The 26,390-nt window shown below is 43.5% G+C and overlaps 1 long non-coding RNA gene across 1 annotated transcript in view; it reads right to left on the reverse strand.

Moving 5' to 3' along the window:
* Window positions 1-720: 720 nt before the first annotated feature.
* Window positions 721-26,390, reverse strand: part of LOC117660476 (uncharacterized) — a 73,313-nt gene continuing 47,643 nt past the window's right edge. The window contains exons 2-3 of the long non-coding RNA XR_004589661.3: window positions 7,680-7,772; window positions 721-1,510 (exon numbers count right to left, since the gene is read on the reverse strand). This is a non-coding gene — a long non-coding RNA (uncharacterized LOC117660476). The remainder of the gene's footprint in view (window positions 1,511-7,679; window positions 7,773-26,390) is intronic.

Raw genomic sequence — 26,390 nt, forward strand, 5'->3', positions numbered from 1 at the left:
TTTATTGAGTAAAGTTCTTGGCAAGCAGCTACTGGGTTGCTGCCAAGCGTCTTATCGGAAGAATTGGTTGTCTGCCAGTTTATTTAACCCCCCGCTGTCTGTTTGTGTGCGTGTGTGAGACGGGGACAGAACAATAGACACATGAAAGAGCTGGGTTACCTTCCCTTATTATTGCAGTGTATCTCAAAATTTGGATACTGTATAGTCAATTATTGCAGCTCCCAAACCTTTAGGGCACCAGGGACCAGTTCTGTGGAAAGAGGTTTTTTCGTGAATCGGAGGGTGTGTGGTTTTGCTTGCTGCCTGCATTCCGTGGATGGGCTTCATTTGTTTGTGCGGCCTAGTTTCTGGCATGCCACGGCCCAGTGCCAGTCCACTGGTTTGGGGACCCCTGGTCAATGAAATTAAAAATAGTTTGGGTATTTGCATTTCATCATGTGGTAAACCGTTGTTTTAGTATACTGGACTCAGGACTTCTTTAAAAAGCGTAGACACTTTTAAAAATCAACATTAATGCTGTCCGAAATTCCTACTATTTTACTAGTACAAACATATCCGATGTGAACTTAAAAAGTTACCTTAAATTATTCATTGGTAAAGCCTCGTCTGGAGAAAGGAACTATTCTGTTTATATTCTAGCTTAATTCTGAGGAAAACATTATCTACTCTCTGTCGTTTTCCACCACAGAATGGTTTCAAGAGTAAATCAGGAGGAAAGCCTTTTATGTAAGACGTGGTTCTCTTTATTCCAAAAATAAATACTTTTTTTAATCAAAGGTTTTTCAAATGCCATTATATAATTACAACGGAAGGGGGAAAATCCACTTCTTTTGGCAGCCGTGAAGCCAACAATACAGGACCTTGACAGGAGCAATGCTGCTGACAAACTCAAAGCCGATTTATACAAATTTCCAAAAGCAACAGAATCTACTTTTTAAGGAGCGAGCAAGAGACCGTTGAGGTCTAAAAAGGCACATTATGCTAGACGATAAAACATACTTTGGGTCCCTGGAATCAAGTATGTTCTATGTTACCTCCCACCAGAGCAACTGTGGACTGTCAATCAAGTCAGAGAAAGAGGATTCCTTTGTAAAAGGATTGTTAGTAACAGTGATTAAAAACGGATCTCTTGGGGAAGGGGGGGCTTTGATTAGTTGTTGGGCCTTGGCATGCCCACCCAAGGGGCAGAGTTCAAAATCCATGTCATTCAGTTGTATTGGGGCGGGTAGCCACGTAAACGAACACCACAATCAAAAGCACCACCACAGCCAAGGTGGGAAGCACCACCGTTGTGACTTGCTGACGGGCTTCGTGCATGGCTTGCTTTCTCTCCTTTTTGTCTTTGGATGTCTCTTTTTTGGGCTTCCCTTTCAGCTGTCTCATTCTCCTTCCTTCCTGGACCTCTCCTCAAGGAAATCTAACCAAAGAGGTGTCAAAAGGGGCAACCAAGAGATGTTTCTTCCGGTCGACCTCGTCTCTTTTGGCCTTGGATTGGGTCCGGTATAAAAACCTGGAAGACAGAGAAGAGAAAAAATGATAGTCCAGTGGAGGTGGATGGTGTTGGTTGGTCAGAGGCCTCCAAACATGGCAACTCAAAGACTTATGGACTTCAACTCCCAGAATTCCCCAGCCAGCGTATCTAACTGAGGAATTCTGGGAGTTGAAGTCCGCAAGTCTTAAAATGGCCAATTTTGGAGACTCCTGGTGTTGATGAACAAGAGTGACAGGGTTAATACTGAGAACTGCATCCTATGCAGCTGGGAGCTGACCCCTTAAAGCAGTGGCCCCCAACTTTTTGGGCACCAGGCAGTGGTGAAATCCATATTTTTTTACTACCGGTTCTGTGGGTGGCTTGGTGGGTGTGGTGTGGCTAGGTGGGCGTGGCTTGGTGGGCATGGCAGGGGAAGGATACTGCAAAATCTCCATTTCCAAACCACTCCAGGAGAAGAATACTGCAAAACCTCCATTCCCACCCCTCTCTGGGGCCAGCCAGAGGTGGTATTTGCCAGTTCTCTGAACTACTCAAAATTTCCACTACTGGTTCTCCGAACTACTCAAAATTTCCACTACCGGTTCTCCGAACTGCTCAAAATTTCTGCTACCGGTTCTCCAGAACCTGTCAGAACCTCCTGGATTTCACCCCTGGCACCAGGGATTGGTTTCGTGGAGAAAGGTTTTTCCACAGACTGGAGGGGTTGTGGTTTTTCCTGCTGCCTGCATTCTGTGGATGGGGCTTTGCTTTTTCTGCGGCCCGGTTGCTGGCATGCCACAGCCCGGTGCCAGTCCATTGGCCAGGGGTTGGGTACCCCTGCCCTAAAGCTTTTCCAAACTTTGCCAAGTTTTTACCTTTTTTTTAATGAGGTAGGTTTAGGTTTAGGTTTAGGTTTATTAAATTTGTATATCGCCCTTCTCCCGAAGGACTCAGGGTGGTGAACAGCCAAGATTAAAATACATGCAATATAAAAATTAAAATAAATTAAAACAGAATTAAATCAAATTGGCTTCCCAAAATTTAAAACCCTTTGCCCATAAAATAACCCATTAAAATTTTAAGCCAGCCTGGCTTGCTGAAATAGGAAGGTCTTCAAAGCTCGACGGAAAGAACGGAGGTCTGGGATCAGTCGTATTCCTGGGGATAGCTCGTTCCAGAGGGCGGGTGCCCCCACAGAGAAGGATCTCCCCCTGGGGGTCGTCAGTCGACATTGCTTGGCCGATGGCACCCTGAGGAAACCCTCTCTGTGGGAGCAGATTGGCCGGTGGGAGGTTATCGGTGGCAGAAGGTGGTCTCGTAAATACCCGGGCCCTAAACCATGGAGCGCTTTAAAGATGAGAACCAATACCTTGAAGTGCACCCGGAAGACCACCGGGAGCCAGTGCCTTTCTGTGAATAGCCAAGCTAATCCATTTATAAGAATATCTATAATAATTTTTTTTTTAAAAAAATGGTGATAGTAGTGAGAGAACAGCCCGAATCTCAACAGATTTCAGTAAACACAGCCCCCGAGTTTTCATGAGATATTTATTTAGCAAGAACCCTGAAATCTCTGAGATTGCAAAATGTTATTTATTCAAACAGACAAGTAGGAGAAATCAGTCAAGGCATACAAAACGTGTCCTCATTTCTACACAGTCAACTTATCTAGACTTATCCAAGTTGGTAGGTTGCCGATGTGCTGGGATTTGATGTTTCAGATTATGTGTTATATTATGGAGAGAAGAGGATACAATATTATTAAAGTAAAATCTCCTAGTTCTTGAGATGATGGGTGTATATTTCAGGTATCATGAATATTTTCTACTGAGCTATACAGGTAGTCATCAACTTAAGATCGGTTGCTTAACAACCATTTGAAATTACAATGGACCTCCCCAGAGCTACTTATGATCAGTTTTCAAAGTGATGACAGTCACATATACATACCATAGTCACATTTTGAGTGCTTGGCAACTAGCTCACTTTTATGTATGTTTGAAGCATCCCGCAGTCATGTGACCACAATGTGTGACCTTTTTTTTTTGCCAGTTTCCAGCATTTATTTCCATGTCTGGCAAAAAAAAACACCCACGGGGGAAAATGGATTAGCTTTGATGCAAAAAATGTAGTGAAATTGGGCCCATCACATAATGTTCGATCTAGAACCACAACAATTTATGAGAAGATATTGGTTGATACCTGTAGTCACAGTGCAGACTGATATCTTTACCCTTCAGGCCATGCTTTGACCATAAAATATAAAACCCATATATCACTGTCACAATCATAACAAATGAAAAAACAACATAACATGAAAATTATGTGTATGTGTGTGTGTGTGTGTATTATACATACATACATACATTCTGGGGTGGGTTCTAAAATATTTTATTACCGCTTCTGTGGGTGTGGCTTATTTTGTGGGCATGGCTTGGTGGTGGGGTAATGTGACTGGGTGGGCGTGGCCAACTTTTTTTTTTTAACTTTTAAAAGCATTTTTTCTACAACCTTAAGAGGTTGCAGAAAAAAATGCTTTGAAAAGCCTTTGCCAATCCCAGCTGAGCCGTGGGATCATCAGAGGCTTTTTTTTTTACTTTTAAAAGCATTTTTTCGGCTGAAGAGATTGTAGAAAAAATACTTTTAAAAGTAAAAAAAAAAAAAATCCTCTGATGAGGTGGGGTAAGCGAGTGGCGACAGGGTCGGGGACCGGTTCGGGGGCGTGGCCAGCCAATGTTATTACCGGTTCTCCGAACTACTACAAATTTTTACTACCGGTTCTTGTGAACCGGTGCGAACCAGGAGCAACCCACCCCTGATACATACATACATACATACATACTTACATACATACATACATACATACATACATACATATATATTACTTATATATATTATATATATCCTTGTTGTTTGTTGTCTAGCTGGCTTCGATCTGAGAAGCGGGAAAACTGATCAAAACAGTCATTTGAGGCTCTTATGCTGGTTAAAAAAAAGCTAAATTGAAGATGACAGCATCTCTCTTAAAGGCCATCACTGTCACAATCATAATGAACGATAAAACAACATAACATGAAAATTATATAGAATCTACTTTATCCACCGTCAATGGCCCGTGATGGCACAAACCCGTGTTGTGCCCAGCTCTGCAATTACAGGCCTTTGAATTGATTGCCATTGCCAGGGCTGCAATCACCAAAATGGTTTGGACTGGGACAAAGAAGTGGGAGGCCTCAAGAAAGCAGTGAAATGAGTTTAAATCAAATTAATAGCACTTAGCAATAGCACTTAGGCTTATATACTGCTTTCACAGGGCTTTACAGCCCTCTCAAAGCAGTTTATAAAGTCAGCATATTGCCCTCAACAATCTGGGTCCTCACTTTACCCACCTCAGAAGGATGGAGTCAATCTCGAGCTGGTGAGGATTGAACCCCTGGCAAGTCAGCAGAATTAGCCTGCAATACTGCATTCTCATCATTGCACCACCATGGCTCAATGAAATATAGTTCATATTATACTCTGCTATTTTATTTTTCTGTTGTGTTAATTTTTTTTTTCTTCAGAGACTTTTGGAAAGGTTTTGGGACACATCAACAGACCTGGGCCTATTAATTATACATCCAATACAATACCTCTCTTGAGAGCTCCACTGTATTTGCAGCACAGGTAATCCTCGATTTACGACCACAATTGAGCCCAAATTTTTTGTTGCTAAGAGAGACTGTTATTCAGTGAATTTTACCCCATTTTACGACTTCTCTGGCCATAATTGTTAAATGAAACAGTGCAATTGTTAAGTTAGTAACATGGTTGTTAAGTGAATCTGGCTTCTCCGTTGACTTTGCTTCTCAGAAGGTCGCAAAAGGGGATCCCATGACCCCGGGAGACTGCAACCCTCACATGTACATGCTGCTGCTAGGTGCCCAAATTTTGATCATGTGACCATAAGGATGGTGTGACGGTTGCAAGTGTGAGGACTGGTCATAAGTCACTTTTTTCAATGCTCTTGCAACTTTAGAATAGAATAGAATAACAGAGTTGGAAGGGACCGTGGAGGTCTTCTAGTCCAACCCCCTGCTTAGTCAGGAAACCCTACACCACTTCAGACAAATGGTTATCCAACATCTTTTTAAAAACTTCCAGTGTTGGAGCAATCACAATTTCTGCAGGCAAGTTGTTCCACTGATGAATTGTTCTAAGTGTCAGGAAATTTCTCCATAGTTCTAGGTTGCTTCTCTCCTTGTTTAGTTTCCACCCATTGCTTCTTGTCCTGCCCTCAGGTGCTTTGGAGAATAGCTTGACTCCCTCTTCTTTGTGGCAGCCCCTGAGATATTGGAAGACCGCTATCATGTCACCCCTAGTCCTTCTTTTCATTAAACTAGACATACCCAATTCCAGCAACCGTTCTTCATGTTTTAGCCTCCAGTCCCCTAATCATCTTGGTTGTTCTCCTCTGCACTCTTTCTAGAGTCTCCACATCTTTTTTACATCATGGTGACCAAAACTGAATGCAGTATTCCAATATTTTGAGCAGTTGCTAAATAAAATTACCTGCCCCTGAGTTCCCTTTTCCTGTGCTGAAATCAGCAAAGAAATTTTAATTGTAAGCCGCTCTGAGTTGCTTTGCAGGGTGAGATGGGCAGCCTATAAATTTAATAAATAGATAAGCTGAATGTGTTTGGCTCTTTAGAAAGCTATCTTCGTTTTTCCTTCCCTTTTCATCCCTTCAGCAACCTAAAGATTCTTCCCTGCCTTGGAGGATCAACAATATAAATACCTCAGCCTGGAGTAATTTCTGACAGATTCAAGCCACAGTTTTGCTTACTTAAACTAAGCCTCACAAAAGTCACTGAAACATAACTTGCGAGCAGATGCGTGATGAATGGGGCCTTAAATTACGAAGTGAAGTGAAATACTGGAGCGCAAAATATTTCACCCTAAAAAGCAATGGGATGAGAGAATCACAAGCTGTGGTGGTTTAAATTTGACTTTCTTTCATTTGGAGGCCCCTGGATGAGATGGGCAGCCACAGAGATTTAAGAAAACAAATAATGAACAAACCCAACCCAATGTATCACAACTTTTCTGCTACTGTTTGGCTTTTCAAAATAGGCTTTTGCAGACCATTCTTTGGATCTCATTTAAACTTAACTAAATCCAGTGGCTGCCAACTCTGGAGTTAAGTAGCAACTAAAACAGGGAATAAGAAATGACCAAATTCCATTCAACTTTGACCCCATCTAAAGTCTCTACAGAGCTTTAGACAAACAGCTAGTTCCTCTATAATTTTTAGGGTTATTCTACACAGAATTACAGTGGCATTTATTTGTGGCAATTTAAAGACTAAAAAAAGCAATATATGTGCCCATTATTTTGTTTAACCTTAAGCTGTTCAAGACCACTATTATTAATCATGCTTCCAACACAGATTTGAACCGAAAGCTAAATTGTTATGATTACTACATATAAATAGATTCATATCTATCTGAAAAGCCTTTACACGGATGCTTAAGTCTCTGTTTTTCTGGTAGCTTGGTTTTCTTGTAAATGAGAGCTGAGCGGCTTGCAGCCTAATCATCTTGACTTTATAACGCACACAATCTCGCTAAGGGTATTAAGCAAAAATACAAGTTTCTGCAGTCCTGTGATTGCACTTTGGGTGCTCGGCAACCAGCTCATATTTACGGCTGTTTGCAGTACCATACCACACGGTCAAGAAGCAAAGCCTGACAAAGTCTTTGCACATTTCCAAATGCACCGATTTCAGGGGCTTCACAGTGCTGAAATTATCGAAATTATGCAGAACTGTAATGCTGCACGATGGCTCAGCGGTTAAAGACGCTGAGTTTGTCAACTAGAGAGCTGACAGCCAGGTTCGAGACCCGAGTTCCGCCCGACGGGGTGAGCTCCTGTTACGTGCTCAAGATCCTGCCCAATTAGCAGTTTGAAATTATGCAAATGTAGGTAGATAAATAGGTGCCACTTCAGTGGGAAGGTAATAGAATTCCGTGCACCTTTGGCGTAGAGACATGCTGGCCACATGATCATGGAAATTGTCTTTGGACAATGCTGGCTCCCTCAGCCAAGAAACGGAGATGAGCATTGTGTCCTAGAGTTGGACATGACTGGACAAGGAAATCTTTCCCTTTCCCTTTTTTGCAAAACTATGATCAAATCTCATAAAATATTCCAGGGCTGAGATGCTTACCTTTGGTTGGTGATTCTCTTTCTATAATCCTTTTTCTAAAGCCTTGCTTTGTCCAAAACACTGGCTCACACCACCAACAAACAGACATTCATGCTGAAAGAAAATAAATAACTTTATTTTAGAAAGCTGGCCTAGGAACTTCCATTGATAGCTTAATAATATAGAATTCTTTAATTGGCCAAGTGTGATTGGACACACAAGGGATTTGTCTCCGGTGCATAAACTCTCAGTGTACATACAAGCAATAGGTGATAAATCATGACCATAGTCATCATAAAAATAGATAAATCATAAGATACAACACATAGTGATAATCATAATACTAAATAAGCAATCAACATATATCATGCTTGGATACTAAATAAACAATATAAATTGTAAGATACAAGCAACAAAGTTGTAGTCATAAGATAAAGAGGTAATAGGAAAGAGGCTAAGAAGAACAGAATACAGCCTTACCAGATACTTAATAGATAATAGAACAATTAATTACATAATTATTAATTAATTATAGCCTTACTGATGCTTAATAAAATAATTAATTACTGTATAAATCCAAACAGAATTATCAAAAAGTACTTAAACTCTCAAGAGTTTGGTCTAGCGGTTTGAGTTCCAATCCCGCCTTGGGCATGGAACCAGCTGTGTGATTTTGGGCCAATCACTTTCTCTCAGCCCTAAGAAAATGACGATGGCAAACCACTTTTGAAAAACCTTGCCAAGAAAACTGCGAGGACTGTCCAGGCAGTCTCCACGAATCAGACATGACTGAATGGAAGAAAAAAAATATTTAAACCCTATACAGACATAGAAGAGAGCTTCTATAGAAGAATGTAAATCATAATCTCTTACTTACGACTGCTCACTTAGCATCTCTTTGAAGTTACAACATACCTCCCTTGGGGCTACTTACGACCCGGAAGGTGAAATACAAAACGAACAAAACAAAAGCATACATTCAGCACTAGCAACAACCAAAAAGAAAAAGATTGGTGTTCAAAAAGGAGAGAAAAAGGTGATCCAAATGCCAAATAAATTTAACATTTAACATATAGGCGGATTCAACGTTCTGATGGCTTTCCCGGTTTTCCCCACCCAAAGAAAAGTCCAAGTCCCTGCCCAGCACCCACAAGTCCATCACATGGTCCAATCAAAGCACCATGCCAACTGGAGAGGCCTCCCAGTTCCAGCCCTCCAGGTGCAGGGCAAGATGTCCTTGACTCTCTGAGAAAAGAATGTTATTATGACTATACATCACCCCTGCTCCATACAATCCCCCCTCCCAGTTTCCCACAGTAGGAAATATGGCAGGCCTGAAGGCCCAATGCAAAAGATGGTTTCCAGGCCCGACACCAACCCCGTAGTGAACCATGGGTTCACTTAGCAATTGCTACAAAAAAATGTAATAAAATACAGTTGCCCATATTAAGGATCCGTTTCAAAGTGAATATCACTTGTAGCTGGCTAGAATTCCAACAGAGGCGTATTATATAGCAGTATTGTGTTGAAAATCTCATTTATGCTTAGATTTTTTTTAACCCCAGGCTGACTATTTTGCCCCTAGGCTTCCATAATATTTGCTTCGCATCTACCTGGACTATCTTTTTTTAATAACTGCATCTCTGTTATTATAAATTTAATAAAACAAATCTTGTTTTGAACATTGATCTGAACAGCAGCTGACCCATGATATTAAGTGATGATAGCAAAAATGATAGTTCCACAATTATTGGATTTGTCACCTTCATAAGATTGCAAATCATGGCTAAATCGAAACACACGGCTGGAAAGAGCGTTAACCATGGTGCAATATTCTAATGTTGATGATCATCTACATCAGGGGTGTCAAACTCAAGGCCCGGGGGCCGGATACGGCCCACAGGGTCCTTAGATCTGGCCCATGGGTCTGCTCTGGAAACAGCAAAGGACGGGCCCGTGGTGCTTCTGCCAGTGAAAACAGAGCTCGGGAGAGCTGCATGCAACCCTCCCGAGCTCTGTTTTCACTGGCAGAGGGTTTCAGGAAGCTGTCACAGCCAGTTTTCACTGGCAGAGTGCTCGGGCCACTACAGGCACCCCCAACAGGAGTGACGTTGAGCTGGTCATGCCTAACCTCGGCCATGCCAACCCCGGCCCCCCAAGATTAAACACAATCCTGATGCGGGAAGAAATCAAGTTTGACACCCCTGATCTACATTAACCTAGGGGTGAAATCCAGCAGGTTCTGACAGGTTCTGGAGAACCGGTAGCGGAAATTTTGAGTAGTTCAGAGAACTGGTAGCGGAAATTTTGAGTAGTTCAGAGAACCGGCAAATACCACCTCTGGCTGGCCCCGGAGTGGGGTACGAATGGGGATTTTGCAATATCCTTCCCCCAGGAGTGGGGAGGGAATGGGGATTTTGCAGTATCCTTTCCCTGGAGTGGGGTGCGAATGGAGATTTTGCAGTATCCTTCCCCTGCCACACCCACCAAGCCACGCCCACACCCACCAAGCCACGCCCACAGAACCGGTAGTAAAAAAAAATTGGATTTCACCACTGCATTAACCCTAACAATGGACTGTTTTAGATCAGGGGTTAATGTCGATATGCAAACCTCAAGTTTGTAGAGATATGGTTCTAATACAGAACACACAGCTAAAATTTTAAAAAAAAATAACTTCCAACAGCAAAAAGCAAAAAACAAAAAACAAGAAACTTGTAACACACACCTTTTGTTTGCTCCAAAAATACATTTCTTTTGGGCAAATGGAGAGGCGGTATTATTATTTCTCTTCTACCTCCAGTTCTATGTTTTCAAGGGTAAAAAGCTTTTAGTTATATGCAAAGCAATTCTGGGGAAATTAGGAGGCACACAAAATTACTATCCTTGAGACGGCAGATAGGTATTTTTCTTCCTTGCCAAATTACATGCCTGAATCAAAACTGACCGGCTATTAGCAAAACATTGCTTTTAACGTAAGTGCAGGTTTGAGAGTTTCCATGCTTTCCAATTGCATTTGGAAAAATGAGTTTCAGCTCTGCCTCCAGCCAGAATGACAGAAAAGTAGGGGAAAAAAGGACATTTGATCAGATTTTAATAGTTCCCAATGTCAGGAGATGGCTTTGTAGGTCTGAGATACCTTCTCTAGGAGGGTGTGAAAATGAAGGGAGGAAATACAAATAGTCCTCGACTTACGACGACAATGGAGCCCAAAATTCCTGTTGCTAAACGAGACAATGGTGAAGTTAATTTTGCCCCACTTTTCAGCCTTTCTTGCCACCGTTAAGTGAATCACTGCAGTTGATAAGTTAGTAACTTGGTTGTTAAGTGGATCTGGCTTCCCCCTTGATTTCGCTTGTCAGAAGGTCACAAAATGGGATCACACGACCCCGGAATACTGCAACCATCCTAAACATGAGCCAATTGCCAAGCATTTGAATTTTGATCACATGACCATGGGGATCCTTGCAATGATCGTAAGCGTGAAAAATGGTCATACGTTTTCCTCTGGAAACTGGCACGTGCTTCCAGTTTCCAGGAAAAAAAATATTATGCCACAATGATTTCCTTAACTACTACCAAAAAGTTGCAAAATCAAGTCGGGTCATGTGATGATCCACTTTAGGACCATCATGACTTACGACAGTAATTGCCAGGCTCAGTTACGATCTAAATCAAGGACTACCTATAATTATGGAATTTCAAGACTTTCAAAGTAAAGCTGAATACTGTTCTTATACGAAAACAGCTAGATGAGCCGCGGTGGCGCAGTGGTTAGAATGCAGTACTGCAGGCTACTTCTGCTGACTGCCAGCTGCCTGCAATTTGGCAGTTCAAATCTCACCAGGCTCAAAGTTGTCTCAGCCTTCCATCCTTCCGAGGTGGGTAAAAGGAGGGCCCAGATTGTTGGGGACAATATGGTGACTCTGTAAACCACTTAGAGAGGGCTGTAAAGCACTGTAAGGTGGTATATAAGTCTAAGTGCTATTGCTACTGTGTTTCCCCGAAAATAAGACCCTGTCTTATATTTTTTGAACCCTGAAATAAGCGCTTGGCCTTATTTTGGGGGAGGTCTTATTATTTCGGGGCACATGGAGCAAGGCAGGGCTCCTCTTGCCGTCTTACCTGATTTCCAGCTCTGTCTCCCTAACCCTAACCAGAGGAAATGGTGGGGACCGGCTGCACATGCATTTAAATATTTTTGGGAAGGGCTTATTTTTGGGCACATCTTTTTTGGGGGGGTCTTATTTTGAGGGGGGTTATTTTAGCGCATGCGCTCAAAAGCCCGATTGGGCTTATTATCAGTGGGTGTCTTATTTTTGGGGAAACATGGTAGATGATCGTAAATCAGTCATTCTTTCTCAGTCCTAGGAAGAAGGAAATGGCAAACCACTTATGAAAAATGTTGCCAGGAAAGTTGCAAGGCCTCAGCCAATACCACCACCACCTCCTCCTCCTCCTCCTCCTCCTCCTCCTCCTCCTCCTCCTCCTCCTCCTCCTCCTCACCACCATTGTTTATCCACTGCAGGATGAAGGCCTCTTCTGCATGTTTCCAACCAATATGTTTCCTCATAATATTGGAGAATAAAAAAAACTGGTAAATAGTTTAGTTTATAGTTTATTTGATTTGTATACAGCCCTACTCCCGAAGGACTCAGGGCGGTGAACAGCCAACAATAAAATACATAAATACACAAAATTTAAAAACCCGATAAAATCAAATTAAATTATTTGGCCCAGACAAATTAAAATACCCCAATAATTTAAAAACAGATTAAAATTTACGTATTTAAAAAGGGAAGAGATCAGGCCAAGCCCGCTTGATGGAATAAAAAGGTCTTCACAGCACGGCGGAAGGAGCGCAGATCCGGGATCCTCCGTATCTCCGGGGGGAGCTCATTCCAGATGGTAGGTGCCCCCACAGAGAAGGCTCTCCCCCTAGGGGCCGCCAGTCGACACTGTTTGGCTGACGGCACCCGGAGGAGTCCCTCTCTATGAGAGCGTACTGGCCGGTGGGAGGCTATTGGTGGTAGTAGGCGGTCCCGTAAATAACCAGGCCCTAAGCCATGGAGCGCTTTAAAGGTGGTAACCAAAACCTTGACACACACTAAAGGACGGCCTAATTTCTATACAATATTTTAACTTCTGCGTAGGAGCATAGGTGTCGTATGGTCCTGAAGAACTTCTACGGTCCACTTTGCAACTTTCTAATAAAAAGTCCTTCTTGGGATGCCATATATATATATATATATATATATATATGGCATCCCAAGAAGGACTTTTTATTAGAAAGTTGCAAAGTGGACCGTAGAAGTTCTTCAGGACCATACAATTATATATATTTATATATATATATATATATATATATATATATATATATATATATATAAACCCACTAAAAACAGCATCCATAAAGTTACTTGATGGACAGGCAGAATGACTCACAGAAAACATATTGGAAATACTGTTTAAGAAAACACACACACACACACATACACACACATACGTATTATCTTATGTGTGCCATCATAATAGTACTTGGCGGTATCTCACAGCCCAGTTTGTCTATTTACAGGCCAATGTTAAAAAAGAAACCTCAAAAGAAACAGGGAGAGCTTGGGAGAAGGATGACAAGCGCTATGAAGGGAGATGGAAGAAATTCAGAATTTTCAGCCTCAAGAAGACTCAGAATACTTTTCAACTACTTGAAAGATTTGTCTGGTAGAGGCAGGTCAAGGCCTGCTCTTTCTTCTCCCAGATTGCAGGACACAGAATAACGGGCTTAAGTTATGGGAAGGCAGATGCCAACCAAACGTTATGAAAAAGGGAAACCTTTCTAACATTACGAGGAGCTTGACTGCAGAGCCAATTATTTAGAAAAGTGATGGGGGTTCTCTTCCCTGCATGGATTCAAGCAAAGGCTATACAGCGATCGCTCACGGATACTTTAATCTGGATTTCTACACTAAGTAAGGGGTTAGATTTAATGGTCCCTTCCAATTCTATGCTTCTATGAAAGAATAACAAGCATTGATCTTTCCCACAATTATTAAGGAGCCGAGGTGGCGCAGTGGTTAGAGTGCTGTACTGCAGCTACTTCAGCTGACTGCTAGTTCAGCAGATCAAATCTCACCAGGCTCAAGGTTGACTCAGCCTTCCATCCTTCCGAGGTGGGTAAAATGAGGACCCAGATTATTGGAGGGCAATATGCTATTTAGTATACTGTCGATTGCTGTAAGCCGCCCAGAGTCCTCGGAGAGAGGGCGGCATAGAAATATGATTAATAAAATAAATAAATAATAAAATATTAAAGCTAACAACAATATGTTGTGTGACAACAGGTAGAGAAAGCAAATGGGTCATACAGCGGCTTGTTTTCCTCTTTTAAAAAAAAAGAGGAGAAAGGGGAAGGAAAGCATCCTCCTTACTGAATACAGAATAATAAAGTTGGAAGAGACTTCGGTGCAGGGGTGAAATCTAAAATCTGTGGGCGTGGCTTGGTGGTGGTGGTGATGTTATGTCTGGGTGGGCGTGGCCAACTTTTTTTTTTACTTTTAAAAGCATTTTTTCTACAACCTCTTCATCCGAAGAGGTTGCAGAAAAAAATGCTTTTAGAAGCCTCTGACGATCAGGCAACTCAGCTGTGATCGTCAGAGGCTTTTAAAGGCATTTTTTTTTTCCTACAACCTCTTCGGCCCAAGAAGTTGTAGAAAAAATGCTTTTAAAAACCTCTGATGATCCCAGCTGAGCCGCGCGATCATCAGAGGCTTTTTTTTTTTTTACTTTTAAAAGCATTTTTTCAGCTGAAGAGATTGTAGAAAAAATGCTTTTAAAAGTTTAAAAAACAGCCTCTGATGATCGCGCGGCTCAGCTGGGCATGGGGGGGGGCACAGGGATTTTTGCCGCTGGTTCTCCAAATCACCCGGCGCCATCACTACTGGATTGGGTGATCTGGTCCAAACTGGGAGCATTTCACCCCTCCTTCGGTGGTCTTCTAGTCCAACACCCTGTTCAAAATGGAGACCCTTTACCATCTCTTCTTAAAAAGTCTCCAGTGATGGAGAATCCAAAACTGCAGCACCCCCCACCTGGCCCATTTTTGGGCGCAGGAGGCTGCAGGGAGGCCTGCTAGGCCAAAAAGAGGGGGTGGGCAGTTGTGCGCGCATGTGGGGGCAGGGCGGGGGGGTCATGCATGCATCCGTAGGGGGGGCGTATTGCATTACGGATGCCAGCACGCGTGCGTGCTTTCGGCACACAATGAGAAAAAGGTTAGCCATCACTGCCATATACCATTACAAATCTTAGTGGCATGATTTGGTGATGAATTGCCATCGTCAACAGAAGCACGAATTCTGCTTTGTATAGAAAAATATCTACTATTAAATCCCCTGTACGCCAGCTGAAGCCGATTCATAAGCGGAAACTTGCTACATGGCAATTATCTTCAAATTATATAAGCAAGTCTATAAGAAAGTGAATGAAGAAAAATAAATTCAACATTTCGGAACAGGCCAAGTCAAAGACCAGGGCAAAATTCAAGAGAAATGTTGTGGCAGGATTCCTAGTTTATGCTAGAAAATTGAAATGTTATTGCGTTGAAGTGGTTTGCCATGGAGGCGTGGACCACATATCTACGCAGCAAGATGGAAGACTGTTCAGAAATTTTAAAAAGCATTTGGTTGTAATTATTTCGACGAATAATGAGGCAGGTATCTAAGGCAGTCTTTCTCAAGCTACACAGGTAGTTCTCGGCTGATGAGCACAACTGAACCTGAACATTTATGTTGCTAAGTGAAACATTTGTTAAGTGAGTTTTGCCCCATTTTATGATCTTTCTTGCCACAGTTGTTAAGTGAATCACTCCAGTGGTTAAGTTAAAAACTTGGTTGTTAAGTAAATCTGGCTTCCCCATTGACTTTGCTTGTTGGAAGGTTGCAAAAGGGGATACGGCAACCGTCATAAATACAAACCAATTGCCAAGCATCCAAATTTTTATCACACGACCATGTGGATGCTGCAACAGTTGTAAGTGTGAAAAATAGTCATAAGTCACTTTTTTCCAGTGCCGTTTATGTAACTTTGAACGGTCACTAAATGAAATTTTGTTAAGTCAAGGACTACCTGTACCGGCATATCATTTATGAGATTATTTTGTTTATGAAATAAAGAAGCCAAATATTATATCTTCATCCCCTTTCTACCTCTGTAGGTGTTCTGCCCCAGCTCCGGATTCCCAAGGATTGTGACACACACCAACGGTCCTTATCAAAGTTATAACGTACCAAGAAAAAACAAAGTCCGGCAAAGGTTGGCAACCAGCCCAGAAAACAAGATACGATAAGACACTCACTCTCCAAAATGCTCTGTAATAATTACACGTTGTTTCCAGCAAGAAATTACTAACTGCGTGCGACTTAAATAGGCTAAGGGAGTGGCCAATTATCCTCAAACCTTACTCAGGAGGAGACCTCCTCCTCCTGAGTAGCCACTCCTGCATCTTGGTAGCCCTGTGTGCTCGAGCATTGAGGAGAGGCTCCTCCACTTCGCTCTCTCCACTTGAAGGAGCCTCTGGAGGTTCTGAAGGCCCTGGCTGAGTCTCTGCCTCTGGCACCACATCCTCTTCAGCCTCCTCACTGTCAGACGCGAGCGCCGGCTGCGCAGGCTGCTGGTGCGACCCCACACCAGCCTTCTCCTTGTCGGGATCAGCCATGATCCGCGCAGGCCGCTGGCGGGCCACAACAGTAGGATCTACAATAAGCTTCATAATATTATAGATAATAGATAATATTCAAAATGGTTATGCAACATGGAGAACAGCTGAAAGAGAGGAAATAGCTTTGCAGCAAACTGCATAAAAATGGTTAGTGTGCTTATTTATGGAAATGGCCACTCAATAAAGAGAGAGAAGGAACACCTTTACAGTTCATGTTTCAGTAATAACACTCACTCGCTTCCACGGGCATTCAAGCACTTTCACAGTATGTAATGTAACATCTGCGCCAGAAATTTATTGACCTCATTTCCCCATAGTACAGCACAGTGAAGCACAACACAAAGATCTTCTGAGTGCTTTTGAATCAAACCTCGGTTGGCATTAAAATTCTGGCCCAGGGGGAAAAAATTAAAAAGTCTTTCAGGCACCGAACTTGGCAGGATGGCACCCATATTAGCAATGGATTATTAATTCTTAAAACGATGGAATTGAAAGGCTTCCACCAAAGAGGTGATTAGAGGAACCAAACAAGAGTTTGGTTTAGAGTTTGGGCTAAATTCCAAAAAAGAGATTACCATACTTTTCGGAGTATAAGACGCACTTTCCTTCCCCAAAAAAGTGGGTGGAAATGTCTGTGCGTCTTATACAGTGAATGTTGCCAAAGGCCCACCCACCTGCCGCCCCCCACCCTTCGGCCTCTGCCTCCCAGCAATTTACCTCCTTGCAGCAAACAGCGTGTTGAGCTTCAGCACAGCCTGATTTAGCGCGAGCAGCTGATTGGCGGTTGGATCGGCCTCCTGGAATACCACCTATCAGCTGTTCCAGGCTGCAGGGATCGCCACTACCCACCACCGCTGTCATCTATCACTGCCTGCGCGCATCCCATTTTCGGCCCGTTCCAGGCAGCAGAGATAGGCAGCAGCGGCAACGATCCCCGCCGCCTGGAATGGGCTGAAAATGGGGAGCACGGAGGCCAAAAACGGGATTTGCAGAGGGTGAAAATGGGGAGCATGGAGGTGACGATAGGTGACAGTGCCGATGGGCGGTGCCGGCGTTGATGGACGGTGGCGATACCTGCAGCCTGGAACAGCTGATAGGAGGTATTCCGGGAGGCAGATCCAACCACCAATCAGCTGCTCATGCTAAATCAGGCTGTGCTGAAGCTGACCACGCTGTTTGCTGCAAGGAGGCAAATTGCTGGGAGGCAAAGGCAAATTTTTTTTTCTTGTTTTCCTCTCCAAAAGCTAGTGCATCTTATACTTCGGAGTGTCTTATAGTCCGAAAAATACGGTATATATTAATTGAAGGTAGATAGATAGACAGACAGAAATAAGAGTTGAAACATACAAAAAGCCTTCTCTATTAAAAGGGCATTTATAAGGGCACAAAAAGAGGATGCTAGAGTCAGATCAAGTAGAGGGATAACTTATTTTAATAGATTAATTGGGGAGAAGGAAGAACTTATTACATTCCCCAAAGCTGATTGATTCAAGGGCACGGGTGTCAAACTTGTTCACGTCACATGACGTTTTGTGATGTATCGCAACATTTTTTGCATTTGCAGAGCTGGGGTGGGTGTGGCCTACGTGTAACGCATCCGGCCCGCAGGCCGCCAGTTTGACAGGCCTGCTCAAGAATATCTCATCACACCAATGCAAATGAGGCAAAAATTACATCATTTGCATCGTTCATACCACTTGCATCGTTCATATCATGGGCAAAATGACATCACTATGCAATTGGCGTAAATCGGTATCAATACAGGTAATCCTTGACTTGCAGCCACAATCGGGATGAAACTTTCACCCATTTTTGTTTCTTTCGTTTCCCGCCTTTTGGACTTGGCTTGTTGGAGCTGGCTGGGACAGTCGCAAATGGTGGTCACGTGACCAAGGGATGCTGCATCCATTGTAAACACATGCCAGTTGCCAAGCACCAAAATTTGAACATATGATAGTGGAGATGCTGCAACAATCGCTAAGTGTGAGGATAGGTCATAAGTGCTATTCTAACTACAAACAGGCTGTCAACCCTGAAGCTGACCTGACTGAAGCCATTTCTGACCGCTTCAGTGTTGCCACACTGGAGCTGAGGGACAGGGAGGGGGGAATTGAGATAAAGGGGAACATATAGCTAAAACATATTGGTTGGAAGAAGGTGGAGTGATGCCACCCGGCTGTCAGCCCATTCTACGATTGGACCAGGGGTGGAATCCAACAGGTTCTGACCAGTTCTGGAGAACCGGTAGCGGAAATTTTGAGTAGTTTGGAGAACCGGCAAATACCACCTCTGGCTGGCCCCAGAGTGGGATGGGAATGGAGATTTTGCAATATCCTTCCCTCAGGAGTGGGGAAGGAATGGGGATTTTGCAGTATTCTTCTCCTGGAGTGGGAAAGGGATGGAGATTTTGCAGTATCCTTCCCCTGCCACGCCCACCAAACCACACCATGCCCACCAACCATGCCCACAGAACCGGTAGTAAAAAATTTTGGATTTCACCACTGGATTGGACCATGTGACTGATCGTTTTGAGAAAGTGGGAAAACTTTTACATTTAATTACCCTGTTTCCCCAAAAATAAGACATCCTCTGATAATAAGCCCAATCAGGCTTTTGAGTTCATGTGCTAAAATAAGCCCCCCCCTCAAAAATAAGCTATCCCCAAAAATATTTAAACACATTAAATTGTTTTAAATTTTGTATATTTATATGTGTTTTAATATGGCTGTACACCGCCCTGAGTCCTTCGGGAGAAGGGCGGTATAGAAATCTAATAAATCAAATCAAACATGAGCAGCTGGTCCCTGCCATTTCCTATGGTTAGGGTTAGGGAGACAGAGCTGGAAATCAGGTAAGACGGCAAGAGGAGCCCCATCTTGCTCCATGCGCCCCAAAATAAGGCCAAGCACTTATTTTGGGGTTCAAAAAAATATAAGACAGGGTCTTATTTTCAGGGAAACACGGTAGGTGACAATCGTGGGAGACCTTAGAGTCGGCTTTCACCAGATTATGTGCCAACATGATAATTCCAAATAAAAGTATTCTTTTAGGAGTCTACATTCCTCCGAGTCTATGGATTTATTATTTTGAACCCTGACATTAAACCGACTCTCCTAAACCGAAAGGAAACTTTCTGCTCCATCCGGAGCCGCTTTCCTGAGGGTCCTGAGCCCCGGCTGCTTACCTGATCTACCAGGCAGCAGGAAGAGTCAGGGAAGATGGTGACACAGTCACTAAACAAATGGTTCTTAAGTCGAGGATTCATGACACCCATTTAACAGAAAAAAACTCGCTATGGCCAACATGCTGTGTGACAACTTGACACGACTAACTCACCACAGAACAATTCACTGTGGGACAATTCAATGCTCTATTAACCATTTCATGCAGTTACTTTTACTATTGGTGACCCCTGTGGCAAGTTGTCCCATTCCGATCTCAGCTATATTCACCCAATTTTAAGTGTCCCACACAGTGGTGGGTTTCTACTAGTTCAGGCGAGCCGGTAGCGGCGATGGTGAGCTGAGAGCGAACCGTGTGCTCCAACCATCAGCTGGGCCTTCCCGCCTGCCCCTGCACTATACCTACCTATATTCATTCGCTTTTAGCCCAGCTGATAGGCGTGGCAGAGAAGATTGCCACGCTTCAGCTGTTCTGAAATGCAATGCACTTGGCGAAGCAAAGCGGTTGCAACAACAGTTGAAACCCACCACTGGACCCACACTAGCAGTTAGTCTTCTGATTAGACAGCGGCACAGATTGTGACCCTTTTTCTTCAAATACTTGTATGCTGATCTGATAAGAGATGTCTCTCACATAATTCAATATCCCTAACTGGAATATCCTAAAAATACAGACGTGAGCTGCAAAACGTGAACGTTCTTATAGAGCCGTAATGGCAAACCTATGGCCTGGAGCCATATCGGTGGGCATGCAAGCTCAGCTCCGGCGTGCATGCGTGCACCAGTCACCTGGTTTTTGGGCCTTCTGGGCCCACCAGAAGTCAGGAAACAGGCTGTTTCTGGCTTCTGGAGGACCTCCGGGGTGGGGAGGCCCATTTTTCGCTCTCCCCAGGCTCCTAGAAAGGCTCTGGGCTCCAGGGTGGTGGGGAAAGCTCCTAGAAAGCCTCTGGAGCCTGGGGAGGGCGAAAAACGGGCCTACCGGGCCCACCGGGCCATTGTGTGCCAAAAACGGGGGGAGTGCGGGGGGGGGTCATGTGCATATGTACAGGGGGTGGGGCGCACAGAATTATGGGTGTGGGTACCCGTGCACATGACACACACACCCCACGTTCTCCCTGCTTTTGGCACGCAATGACAAAAAGGTTCGCCATCACTGTTATAGAGGAACTAATAGAGATGGTTTACTGTTTCCTTCTCTCCTAACTCGCAAGAGGAAAGAAATTGTGACTTCAGAGTGATTCGGTGTCTGCCCAAGAGCAGTGCCAAGGGCAAAATATTGAACTGGACCAAAAAAGGCTTAGCAGTGCTTCAGCAGTAGAACACAACAATAAGAGAAGGCTAGAATGAAATTATTCTTGGTCCTTCCATAAAGGATAGATTCATATCTCTAGGGGGGTCTACATCTTGAACTGTTGATTAATATTACCTTCAGCATTTTCAAAGCCCAATGAAATGACAAGGTCTGAGAAAAAGGCCAAATAATTAGAGTTTATCTTCCAGGTTTTTCGTCCATAGGGATTTAAAGCTATTGAGCAGAAATCTTGTAGAGTAAGCTGGATGGTTCGAGCAAATGTCAAAAGCTCAACGCAGATCAGGACTGTCATAAGAACATAAGATCGCACCGCCGGCTCATCTAGTCATACATTCTGTTCTTAGAGCAGTCAACCAACTATGCCAGGAAGCCCTGTAGTCTTCCAGAAGATGGCCTTCAGAAGCAATTCCATCGTGGCCAATACTATATCTACTGCCAATGCAGTGTTGCCTTTTTCTCCTCTTAAAAGAAGATGCTTTAAACTCCCAAGTGTTTAAAGATCACGTGAAGGGTTAGCACCAGAGGTGGTATTCAGCTGGTTCTGACTGGTTCTGGCGAACCTGTAGCGGAAATTTTGAGTAGTTCGGAGAACCGGAAAATACCACCTCTGGCTGGCCCTGCTCCCGATTTATTTGCCGCCTCCCGAGTCCCATCTAATTGGCTGGGTCTTCTTTTGTTGCCCTGCACAGGAGAACGGAGCTGGAAAGCAGGTTAGTGGGGTGGGGTGGAAATGGAGATTTTGCAATATCCTTCCCCTGCCACGCCCACCAAGCCACCGGTAGTAAAAAAATTTGAATCCCACCACTGGTTAGCACTGCTTCATATGCTGCACTGGTAGGACCACACTTGGAACACTGCATACAGTTTTGGTCACTGATACAAAAATGATGTTGAGATGCTGGAAAGAGTGCAGAGAAGAGCAACACAGATGATTAGGGAATTGGAGGCTAATCCGTATGATGAACGGTTACAGGAACTAGAATAGAATAGAATAACAGAGTTGGAAGGGACCTCGGAGGTCTTCTAGTCCAACCCCCTGCTCAGGCAGGAAACCCTATACAATTTCAAACAAATGGTTGTCCAATCTCTTCTTAAAAACTTCCAATGTTGGAGAATTCACAACTTCTGGAGGCAAGTTGTTCCACTGGTTAATTGGTCTAACTGTCAGGAAATTTCTTCTTAGTTCTAGGTTGCTTCTTTCCTTGATTGTGAATGTCCAATCTAATGCAGAGAAGGACAAGGGGTGACATGAAGGCAGTCTTTCAATATCCGAGGGGCTGTCAGAGGGAGAAGGGGACTTCCCGCCTGGACTACTGCAATGCTCTCTACATGGGGCTCCCCTTGAGGAGCACCCGGAGGCTCCAGCTGGTCCAGAATGCGGCCGCGCCGGTGGTTATGGGAGCGGCGTGGCACTCCCATGTGACCCCCCTCCTGCGCGAGCTGCACTGGCTCCCGGTGGTCTTCCGGGTGCGCTTCAAGGTTTTGGTTACCACCTTTAGAGCGCTCCATGGCATCGGACCGGGGTATTTACGAGACCACCTTCTGCTACCAATAGCCTCTCACCGACCAGTACGCTCCCATAGAGAGGGGCTTCTCAGGGTGCCGTCAGCCAAACAGTGTCAACTAGTGGCCCCCAGGGGGAGAGCCTTCTCTGTGGGGGCACCTACCATCTGGAACGAGCTCCCCCCAGAAATATGGAGGATCCCGGATCTGCGCACGTTTCGTCGTGCTCTCAAAACATTTTTATTTCAGCAGGCTGGCCTGGCCTAACTCTCCCTTTTAAATTTTTAAATCGTTTTAATCTGTTTTATAAATTGGGTGTTTTAAATTTGTTTTCGGCCAAAATATTTAATAATTTTAATGGACTTTTAATGTTTGTATTATCTGTATTTTACCTTGGCTGTTCACCACCCTGAGTCCTCCGGGAGTAAAGTGGTATAGAAATAAATAAATAAACAAACAAACAAACAAACAAACAAACAATTCTCCAAATCACCTGAGAGCAGGACAAAAAGCAACAGATGGGAGCTTATCAAAGAGAGATCCAACCTAGAACTAAAGTGAAATTTCCTGTCCGTGAGAACAATTGATCAGTGGAATTATTTGCTTTCAGAAGTTGTGGGTGCCCCAACACTGGAGGCTTTTAAGACTGGATTATACATTAAGTAAGTTCAGTTTCCTCTATTGACTTTGCCAGCTGAAAAGATTTTAAATAGCCACCACGTAAACCAGGATATTGCAATTGTTTAGTTTAGTTTAGTTTATTTAGTTTTATTAAATTTGTATACCGCCCTACTCCCGAAGGACTCAGGGCGGTGAACAGACACAGGATAAAATACAGAAATACGAAAGTTAGAAACAATTTAAAACCAAATTAAATAATTTAGCCCACAACAATTAAAATCCCAATAATTTAAAACAAATTAAAATTTCAGTTTAAAAATTTTTAAAGATTTAAAAGAAGGGGAGAAAAATTAGGCCAGGCCAGCTTGCTGGAATAAGAGGGTCTTAAGAGCACGGCGGAAAGTGCGCAGATCCAGGATCCTCCGTATCTCCGGGGGGAACTCGTTCCAGATAGTGGGTGCCCCCATAGAGAAGGCGCTCCCCCTGTGTGTCATAAACACACGTTGGTTGCAAATTTTGATTCTGTGCTCATGGGGATGTTGCAACAGTCGTAAGTGCGAGGGCTGGTCACTTTTTTTTCAGTGCCGTTATAACTTTGAACAGTTACTAAATGAATAGCAATAGCCCTTAGACTTATATACTGCTTCACAGTGTATCACAGCCCTCTCGAAGCGGTTTACAGAGTTAGCCTATTGCCCCCAACAATCTGGGTCCTCATTTTACCCACCTCGGAAGGATGGAAGGCTGAGTCAACTGTGAGCCTGGTGAGATTCGATCTGCCAAACTGCTGGCAGTCAGCAGAGTTATCCTGCAATACTGCATTCTAACCACTGCGCCACCCTGGTTGTAAGCGGAGGACTACAGGTATTCTAGTCACATTCTAATACCGTAGGGCAGGGGTGTCAAACTCAAGGCCCCGAGGCCGGATCCGGCTTTCAGGTTGCTTAGATCTGGCCTGCGGGGCTGTCTTGGAAACACATGCGGCCCTCCCGAGCTCCATTTTTCACTGGCAGAGGGTTGCAGGAGGCCGTCGCAGCTGAAAATGGAGCTCGGGAGGGCCGTTTTCGCTAGCAGAGGGTTGTAGGAAGCTGCCGCAGCCAAAAATGGAGCTTGGGAGTCCGTTTTCGCTGGCAGAGCGCTCGGGGCACCACAGGTGCCTCCGACATGAGTGATGTTGAGCTGGCCACGGCCACCTTGGCCACGCCCACCATGGCCCCCGAGGTCAAACACAGCCCTCGGCCCTCAAAGAAATCAAGTTTGACACCCTGCGAAAGGATGTCCCTGCTAAAGGAAATCACAACGGCTAAATAAGAAACTATTTCTTCCCCCCTGTCCAGCTAAGTGAAATATTATTATAAAGAAGAATGGGACACCGCCATTCCTTTTATTCATTTTTTAAATCTGCTGTGCCATTCCTTTTCACTGGACAATCACAGCCAGGAGCGTAGCAGCACTTGAATTTACGAAGAACCTTTTTTGCTATTATTTAAGGCAGACCATAATTGCAGCCGCTCAGAATGCAGCCCGATTTAATTCCCTGTTCATTTCTCTTTAATACTGTGTAGGAAGACAGCGGGGCATCAATATTACCAGAAGTCCTTTTTTGCTGCAATAAATTCCTGACCGAACCTTTAAAAAGATTTCCCTAACACAGACAGGTAAGGTAAACATGTTTTTCACATAAATTTCCTCTCGCTGGAACAACAGGAGGTTCTTTTACAAAAATTTGCAGCTCGTTTTTACACCCCTTCGGTGCCAATGAAAGAAAACAAGTTCCCGTCGCAATATAAGAGATTCATTCAGCTTCAGCCTGATTTGGTCAGCAGGTTGCCTAATTTTTTTCCCCCTGTTCAATGTGAAGCCAGGGGAATAATACGTGGGTCCATATGGTTTGTTTGTTTGTTTTATTAGATTTATATACCGCCCTACTCCCGAAGGACTCAGGGCGGTGAACAGGCACAAAACAAAATACATAAATACAAAATTTAAAAGCAGAAATAAAACCAGATTAAACAATTTAGCCCGAGACAAATTTAAAACATCCCAATAATTTAAAAACAGATTTAAAATTTTCAATTTAAAAGAAAAGAATATAGGACGGAAGAAGGCAAAATGAATACTTCACTGACGCATATCTCGATTTTCCCCAACACAAGCATGTTTTATAGGTAGCCCTCAACTTACGACCGGTCACTTAGCAACCATTGGAAATTAAAACTGACCTCCTGGGGGTAGGTGGGGGACTCATGACCTGGATTTTCAGTTCTGGCAGTGCCCCCCCTCCCAGTGTGGTCATGTGACTGCACTTTGGGCACCTGGCAACTGTGAAATAATAGAAAATACTTGTAGCTCGGGTGTTAAGATTTTGGCAGTGGTTTCCAAAATTCACGCTAACAATCTTGCAAACAAACAGACTCCATTGTTATAATGGACTTAGAAATAGGGGAAGTACAGAAAACGTAATTTCTGAAATTTCAATGTCACTTCATTCTCTCAGATTCTGAAGTACATATAATCATAATACATATATCCTGTTTCCCCGAAAATAAGACCCAACCAGAAAATAAGTCCTAGCATGATTTTTCAGGATGCTTGTAATATAAGCCTACCCACAAAATAAGCCCCAGTTAAGATTGTCAGCCAGATGGATGCATTTAGTATCGTATTTCCCCAAAAATAAGACCTAACCAGAAAATAAAGCCTAATGCGTCTTTTGGAGCAAAAATTAATATAAGATACAATCTTATTTTTGGGGAAACATAGATATATATACCACTAAACTAGGTAGCACGGAAACAAAGACAGTAGCATCCACTGGTGACAATCCAGATCTCAGAATCCTCTAAATGAGTGGTTCTCAATGACAGATCCCTGGAGAACTGCATTGTTGTCACAGAGAGTCTTAAGAGAACAGAGAAAAGTTGATTTAAATCCTGGGGTAAGTCTTGGGGGGGGATCCGTGACCATGGTCCATGGCCACAAAAGGTATTTATAGGAGGCCCATGGTGAAGAAAATGTTGAGAACCACTGCTCTAAATGATATCTCAAGGTCTGGTGTGTTTTATGGTTCTACGGAAGAGGGAGGGGGCAGTCCAGATGACAAAGGGCAAACAGGAGGAGGCCTCCATTGGGGAAGACTCAATTACAGGTAGTCCTCGATTTACAACAGTTAATTTAGTGACCGTTTGAAGTTACAACGGCACTGAAAAAAGTGACTTATGCCTGTTTTTCACACTTACGATCGTTGCATTTACAACATGAACTGTTGTAAATCGAGGAGTACTAAATTGCACTTTTCAAGGATTACTTGATCCTGGTGGCTGTCTGCTCTAATACAGCTTTGGAAGAACACACACTTTATTTCTCATTCTTTTTTTTTTTTTGGACCTGAAGTTCAGTTA

This window comes from Pantherophis guttatus, chromosome 5 (genome assembly GCF_059756535.1).
Source record: "Pantherophis guttatus breed Tessera chromosome 5, ASM5975653v1, whole genome shotgun sequence".
Taxonomy (NCBI): Eukaryota; Metazoa; Chordata; class Lepidosauria; order Squamata; family Colubridae; genus Pantherophis; species Pantherophis guttatus.